At 33.2% G+C, this 8,914-nt stretch overlaps 1 pseudogene; it reads right to left on the minus strand.

The window, feature by feature from the left end:
• Positions 1–3,640: 3,640 nt before the first annotated feature.
• Positions 3,641–3,759, minus strand: LOC118609444 (annotated as a pseudogene).
• Between the last annotated feature and the right edge of the window lie 5,155 nt (positions 3,760–8,914).

Below are 8,914 nucleotides of genomic sequence, written 5' to 3' on the forward strand. Positions count from 1 at the left end.
TGAGGAATAAGATAGCTAGAGGAGACTAAGGGTCTGAAGTGATTAAGGTATCTATGTGTATATATACTTTAAATGCATATATACTTTATATTTATTGTAATGATTAACTATATTCTTCTTTAGTTTTATTGAGATATAATTAATATACAACACCATATAAATTTACAGTGTACAGCATAATGACTTGACATATATGTATATTATGAATTGATACCACAATAAGTTATGCTAAGTAAAATAAGTCAGACAGAGAAAGACAAATATTGTATGCTCTCACTTATATGTGGAATCTTAAAAAAAACTTCTTATAATTAAATCATATTATATGTAATAGTTAAATTATATTTGATATACTATGTTTATATTATATATAAATATGTAAGATGACAGGCACTTGGAAATTTCTTATATGTGGGGAAATAAAAGCCAAAAATAGTAAGAAAAGAAAATTCTTTTTGCACGACTGTCTTTTAATGAAATTTAACTTAATGGAGTAAATATATATTGAGAGAGTCGGTAGTATTAACTCAAATAATTAAAAAATTGTTTTTATAAGTCATTGATTTATTTTATAAGACAAATGTTATAATACAAATAAATTTTAAAAATTATAATACGAAAAAAACACAAACAATGAGGAGTAAGTGTATTCTTAGGGTAGTAAGAATGACTTTTGGCAGGATAATTAATGTTTTCTTAATGAAGCTGAAGTATTGCTTAGCAAAAGCAGGATTTTTAAAGGATAGTAACAGAGTTGAGGCTTTTCCTAACCTGACAGCTCTTTTCTGTTGAACTCTAATTGCTTTTGCAATTTAGATCTATTCTATGAGTCTGTCACCCGAAGCCAATATTACAGATGTGCTGGTTTGTTTTACATGTAAAAAGAGAAAAGCCAAGGGACAAGCTAGATCCTATTTCTTCATCATTGATCAGAGGTGGGTTCTTTCCACACATAACAAGAATTTAGGATCATCATAGTAAAACTAATCTTTTTTACGTATTGCATAGAGTTGTCCTTTCTCTTAGAATCAGGATTCAAAATGTTCTTTCTCCAGGGAATTGAACTAAATAAAATAATTTGTTTTCATTAGGCATCTTTCAGCATGGACACTATTCACACATGAAAGCATAAAGCATGATACCCTACTTCATATTTAAGTCGTGAGGCACATGGGAGTTAAAACTGTTTAAAAGTCATTATGAGATACACTTCAAAAAAGAAATTACAATCGGTGGGATCATAAAGCAGGAAATATAACTGTTTCACTTTCTTCCACTGTCGCCCTTACAAGATAGAAGCATCTTGATTCTTAAGTAGAATTAAGAACAGAACCTATCTGCTGCTGTGTCTTTTCTTAAAACGTTTATGTGTTAGAGCCCATTTCAGTATTTTTGTGGGCTTCTGTATTAGTAATAGGCATATAGTTAGGCAAATACATTTTCCACAAATAACCTGAGTAGATTTTGATCTTTTTGGTGTAAACTAAATTAAAGGGGCACAAATATCAATAATTTAAGATGAAATGAAAGAAAATAAGTATTTATTTCATTTTTTATAGCATTTGCAATTTTCATCTAAGTATATGTCTACTATTAATCTCCTCCATCCTTGTTAAAATATCTAATTTTTATTTATTTTCTTTATATCCAAGTTTTCAGCAAAGTGTAAAACCTAGGTGGTACCAAAAAAAAAAAAAGAACATTTTTTGAGAAATGGTAAGAGTACAATCTCATTTGTATTCAATTTTCTATGATTTTATCTTAAGTCAATTGCTTGAACCTTGTAGCATCACAAAATAATGGCAAAAGTATTGATTAAGCAACTATGAGTCAGATAAGATAGTACGACATTCCACTTACTATTTTAAAATCAATCTTACAAGATTTTTACTAAATCTTATAAATCTATTTATAGCAACTGTTATAACTTCTCTGTGTTTTTGAGGAAAGAGGTAGTCAGCCTAAAATAAGTTATTACAAGTACAAGGGCTGACATTTTAACAAACTTGATGTTTGAGTGCCCTACATCGATATGACTTCATGTAAGGCTAAGCCTTTCCTAAATGTTCTCTACAGGCTTCACATAGAAAACATTGACCTGAAACCGAGAACTTATTCTGTATTTTCTTGGTTGTAGCTGTTTTGGGTATCTTTTTTGAATGGGGTAAAATATATATAATTACTGGGAAAATTAACTCATTTTTTGTGAATCTGTAAAAGAGCTTCCAGTTTGTCAGCAATTATCTATTGTGCACCTTGCATGTGCCTGCATGTGCAAGTCCAGCACTGAACTTGACTCACAATGAATTAATCTAAGAAAGAATTAAGACTGGGAAAATTTTGCTCTTCATTTGACTAAATGCTTAATTAGAATCTATGGCATTTCTTGGAATACACATTTTAATACCAAAAGGATATCCAAAGAAACATCCAAAAGAACAAGAAGCCTATTTTAGTAAGCATAATTTGGCTGCAAGTGGGAGAGATAAAGTGCCTAAATGCAAGTCTATGTACAGATAGAAGAAAAACAACAGTATATTATTGCTCTATCAACCCAAACGGAATATGCTGTGTCTTATTTTTATGTTGATTCTGGCATTAACCACAATACACTTGAATCATTTTGAAAGACAATAATATAATTTGTGTTGGCAATAGGCCAAATAAAATCTGAAGATAAAAAGCAGTAGCCAGAACTGTTTACTTTTATCTATGGAGATTTTGTTAATCACAGAGCGGTGGACAATTCACAATGGAAAAAACACTCCCTCTAACAAGTGGCAAAAGCTGAAAATATCTAGAGAAAGCAAGAGGACACAGGAAGTGGTAACACAACCTCACTTAGTAAAGTTTGCAAGTGAGAGTGGAGATAAATCCTGCTGGGCAGTTCCTTCTTCAGCTTTGGGACACCTACAGCATGGCATGTGCACGGCCTTTGATACCTGCCTTTGGAAGGTATCAAAGGCTTTTAAGAATGTTTTCCAAGGTAGTTGACAAGCATGGCTTAAGGGGCGAACTTCTCTCCAAGCTGAGACTTTGCTCTTGCTCCACTGGTCGCTATTCAGAGATCTAAATTTTATATCCAAGTGACATTTATAATTTTCTTAGTGATTCAGAGGTCATAATGATAATACTAACGAATACACATACTTATACGTAGCCATGACTAACAACATCTCACTCCAAATATATCATTGTTTCGTATTTATAACATCTAAAAGAAACTACCAATCCCTTCCAAAACTCAACTCTGACAGACCTCTCAAGTGGCCTGCCTTTGTGAGAATGTGGCCTGCTGACAGTGGTATACTTTCCCTAAAATTATACTTACTAATTTAAGAAACAGTGCTGGTCCCCAACTTAATTTTCAATTGTCTGTCCAAGTATAAGAAAAATAAGAGCAATTATAGTAAGCTTTATTAAAACTATTTATATAATATAATGAACAATCTTTTAATTTGAAATTGTCATTCCACTTTTTGTGTAAAAAAAAGCATTTCATTTAAAAAATAATGGTAAAAAATAGTTTATTTATTGATTTTAGTTTATTTTATTATTATTTTTTTAGGCAAGACAACCCTTGGTTGACCTCACAGTTTGCAAGGACCTTGTTTACAATCCCTTATTTTTTTATTTTTTATGCTTACAGCACCTGGTTTTCCTAGGTGGTCTCCCATCCAAGTACTAACCAGGCCCAACCCTGCTTAGCTTTCAAGATCAAACGGGATCGGGCTTATTAAGGATGGCATGGCCATAGACAAAAACAGCTTTTTAAAATTGGTTTGCATTTTATATCTTCATTTGGCAAAATTATGATGACTTAATTGATAATCTTGACAATTTTGATTTTAATTTTATAGTGAATTGATTAAAAGCCAAAAAAACTTTTAAGTGGTAGATCTAGTGACAAAAAGTTTAGCCTTCCAAACATCGAATTAAGCATCAGAAACAGTGTGCAAAGAAGGATGAACCTTATCAATTCAAGTAGTTGCATATATGTGTGCAAGAAAGTTTTGAAAAATAAGCATTGTGAATTAAAACAGTGAGATGTTCATAAGAAAAATTAAAACATTTTCCTTATAAAAAATGAAAATGAATAAAGATAATAACACTTGGTTTTAGAAGGGGTGGGTGTATAGACCAGACATTCTCACATTCCACTGACAGCAAAGGAAACTGATACAAATACATTAGACTTTTATTTGTTAATGGCTATCAAAAGACATATAGTTGTGTATTAATTTCGCACAAAATTTTACATGTAGAAATTTACTTCAAAAAAAGTTCTGAATATATCCAGTGATTGAGCAACAAGGGAGTCCTCCTCAGAAGTGTGCATATCATTAAAAAAAAAAATTAGAAAATACTCCAGTGTACAAGAATAAAGAAATGGTCTAAAAAATTATGTAGGCCCTAAAATAAAATATTATCTAGCATTAATATAATGCAAAATGTGTGTAATTTTGAAAGTGTATAGTATGATTTATGAATAGATAGAGAGAGCAACCCGAAAGTATATATAAACCGATTAACAGCTAGGTGGTCAGCTTTTCTCCCCCCGCCCCCCCTTTTTTTTTTTTTGGATGAGTGTTACAGGTTGAATTGTGCTCCTCTAAAAAGATATGGTGATGTCTTAATCCCAAACAACTCAGAATGTGACCTTATTTGGCAACAAGGTCTTTACAGGTGTAATTAGCTAAGATGACATTGTACTGGAGTAGAGTGGACTCCTACTCCAATATGGCGGGTGCCCTTACAAGAAGACAATGTGAAGTCAAAGATACAAAGTAAAAACACTAAGTGACAGCAGAGGCAGAGGTTAGAGTGATGCAGCTGCAAGCCAAGGAACATCAAGGATCAGCAGCCACCACCAGAAGGTAGTAAGAGGCAGGAAGTTTTCAAATCAGTCTCAGAGGGAGCATGGCTTTGTTGACACCTTGATTTTGGGCTTTGGCCTTCCAGAACTGTGAGAGAAGGTTTTTGATGTTTTAAGCCACCCTTTGTCATAATTTATTTTGGCTGCCCTAGGAAACTAATGCAATGGCTAACACATTTGGAAAAGCACAAAAAACATAAATGCATAGCTCAAAGAATTAGTGAAAAGTAGGTACTTATAAGGCTATACTAGAAGCTGCCCTTATGACTCCTCCCAAACCCCCACCTCTTATCTCTTTCCCAAAGGTAATGACTACCATGATTTCTAACATTCTAGTTTCTTCTATGGAAAATATGTTTGTAAGTGGAACCAAATAGTATGCATTCTTGTCTTATAGCTTCTTTTAACCATTATAATGTTTCTAAAATTCAACCATACATATGCCACAATATATGCATCCATTTGTCTTTGGATAAATGGATATTTGGCATCTTTCGTAGTTTAGTGCTATTATAAATAATTCTGCTATCGACCTGCTCATGCATATCTTCTGGTTCACATGTACACCCATTTCTTTTTGGGTATTTAACACATGGAATGCATGTTTACAACTTTTGTAGACAATTACAACAACTTTCTAAAATATTTGTATCAATTTACATACCTACCAGCCATGAGAATTTTTTAAATTAAATTTATTGGGGCAATATTGTTTATACTTGGGACTGATAGCCTTTTTGAATTTTTATCATTCTTGAAGGAGTGTAGTAGTGTCTTACTATATTTTAATTTGCATTTCCGTAATCACTAATCAATATGTTTTCATGTATTTACTACTTTGTGAGTGCTCAATGGCACTAGAAAAAAGTTTGCCAGAATAAGTAATTTGACAATAAGAAACACATTAAATATAATGGTCATTAAAAAATAGTATCATTGGTAACATATTAATAAATAGTTTTAGTAGTACTTAACTGAAATTAATAACATTTATTATGTATAAGAAAAATAAATACTTAGAATTGGGTGAGACTCATACTCTCTCATTCCTCTGTAAGAGTTAGCTTTATGAAGCACATTGCTTCAAGTTGTTTGTATAAAGCCCCGCTGAAAATGGTTTAAAAAATCAGGACATTTATTGCTTAATATAATAACAATTTCAGAGCAGCATGTTTCCAATGCTTATTAATTCAATGTTCAATGAACATTTTGAGACCATCTCTCTGGTGTTTCAGCTCTACAGGTAAATACCTAGGCAGAGTGATAGAGTGGTTCTCCATGGGTAGAAAGAGTAAGGAGGTCTTCTACGGATTTATGGGGAAAAGTTGGTATATTATCACTGGTTGTTTTCTCATGACTGATAAGCTCATTGATTTGTTTTTTGATAATATGCTTTGTATAGCTAAAAAACAAAGCCAATGTCCTGAACCAAATTTCACATATATTTTATATTAGCTGTGGGAAAAATACTCTAAATAATAGCCATCTTGAATTAATGCTCAGTTAAATGAAAATTCCAAGTTTAAATTCCAGATGTAACACTGAGCAAGTGTTTCTCAAGCCCAAGTGGGTTGTTATAGAAATCTTTAATCCAAAGATCATGCTTCAAATGTTATTTAACACTTTAATGTGTGACACTGATTAATGCTACGGTCACGCAGGGATGATCTTATTTCAAACTATATTCCTTGAAATGAGAGTTCAATGCAATATGAAAAAAATTACAAGATGATAGAAAGACAAGGCTTATTAAAATATTTTTGGTGATAGCTTTATGAAAATATATAAAAACAGACTTTTTAACATTTCTTTATAAAATGAAAAATAAAGCCTTTCCTTGTAAAGATTTCTGTGCTAGAATTGCATTTTTAAAGTTCTCCCTGAACTCACGAATGTTAAATAACTATCACCTAAAGCAAGATTCTAAACCTGGCAGCCTCTGCGGACATATCCAAACAAACAAAAAAACAAAGAGAAAAGAAAAAAGGCCTGTCTTTCCTCCCCTCTCTTCTCCTCTCTCTCTCTCTCTCCCCCTCCCCCCCTACACATGTCGCACTCTCTCAGAGGGACACTGTCACTTTCCCCCAGAGACTGACTTGGTGGCTGTATCTCCCCTCTTTCTTCAGGCCAGCCCAGCAGATGCTTCATTCCTCTAACTTCATCTTTTGCATTCCTTAAATCTGCTTATTTATCTCCTTTTGGATATGTCACTCAACTCCCATCTCACTAGGAACATTTTTTTCCTTCCCTTTGTAATTCTTGGATTTTACTTGGGCTTCAAGATCTCCCACATTCCCTACTTAGAGGGAGAAAGAAGGATGGATGCCTCTGGCACAAATAGTGGCACTTTGGAGTCAGTACTGAAGAAAGAACTTTCCATGCCTTTCATTCTTGCCTTAGATGTTTTTTATTTCCCCCAGAAAGAGGAAGGAAACTTGATGTTGCTGCATTATCCACCCTGCTTCTGTCACTCAGTCACAGATGAAGATGTATTCAGTCAACTCGAGGATAAGCCATACTGTCAGTGGACATTCCATTTGCAGCCCAGAAATGATCCACTCTAACCTAATTGTAGTCTGCTTCACATACTTCTTTTTTTTTTTTAATTTTTATTTTTCAAATAGAATTGATATTCAAATTGTTTTGTACTAGTTTCAGGTATAGAGCATAGCAGTTAGACATTTATATAATTTATGAAGCAATCCTTACGATAAGTCTAGTACCTACCTGGCACTGTAGATATTTATCACAATGTTATTGACTATATTCTCTAAATTGTACTTTATATCTCTGTGACTATTTCCTAACCACCATTGGTACTTCTTAATCCCTTTACCTTTTTTACCCAGCCCCTCAACACCCCTCCCATCTGGCAATCACCAGTTCGTTCTATGTATCTATGAGTCTGTTTTCACTTTGTTCATTTCTTTTGTTCTTTAGATTCCACATATAAATGAAATCACATGGTATTTGTCTTTCTTTGTCTGACTTATTTCACTTAGTATAATACCCTCTAGGTCCATCCATGTTGTTGTAAATGGTAAGATTTCATTTTTTTTATGGCCGAGTAATAGTCCATTGTATATATATACCCATTCTTCTTTATCCAATTATCTACTGATGGGCATTTAGGTTGCTTCCATATCTTGGCTATTGTAAATAGCACTGCAGCGAACATAGAGGTGCAGATATCATTTCAAATTAGTGTTTTGATTTCCTTTGGATATATACCCAGAAGTGGAATTTCTGGGTCATAAAGTAGTTCTATTTTTAACTTACTCTAAACAGTTTTTCATAGTGGCTGTACCAATTTGCAAACCCACCAACAGTGCATGAGGGTTCCCTTTTTCCCATATTGTCGTCAACACTTGTGTTTTGATTTATTGCTAATAGCCATGCTTCACATTTTTGCTATCTAGAATTTTAATTACATGGTCAAAAAATCAGCATTAATCCATGAGAAGGAAAATTGATAATATATGTTTGGGGAAGAAGACACTTAAATGTTTAAGCACTAAGCTAAACACTCCACATCCACCAGCGTATCTGGTATACCAAACTCAAGACCAATACTATCATTACTCTTCTTTTATAGAGGAAGAAGAACATTGTAGAGAGTGTTTGCTTAACTTATAAAGTTACTTAAATAGTTGAACTAAGATTCGAATTATCTTCCACTTTTGGGGTCTGCCTCTAACATTTTTTAAGATTCAGGTCAAAAGTATCTATGGAGGTTCATAATCCATACTCTACATATTTAACAAATCAAGCTAAAATTTTTAAATAAAATATCTCATATACTCTTTGCATTACAAATGTTTCTTCATAAAAAGTCCTAGAAGATCAGGTTCAAATTTAGATTTCTGACTCCTTTGTGTTCTCAAGAACAAACTCCACTTCTCTTCTCAGTCCTGCCTCTGTCCTGCATAACAAGTGGGCAGTGCGGCTATTTCATCTATGCTGGTTCACTCACACCACAAATGATCACCTTTAGCCACCTCAGGGTTCAATAGAACTCACATCAGTGGTGTGACCCAC

This window comes from Rousettus aegyptiacus, unplaced genomic scaffold, assembly GCF_014176215.1.
Source record: "Rousettus aegyptiacus isolate mRouAeg1 unplaced genomic scaffold, mRouAeg1.p scaffold_m13_p_11, whole genome shotgun sequence".
NCBI lineage: Eukaryota > Metazoa > Chordata > Mammalia > Chiroptera > Pteropodidae > Rousettus > Rousettus aegyptiacus.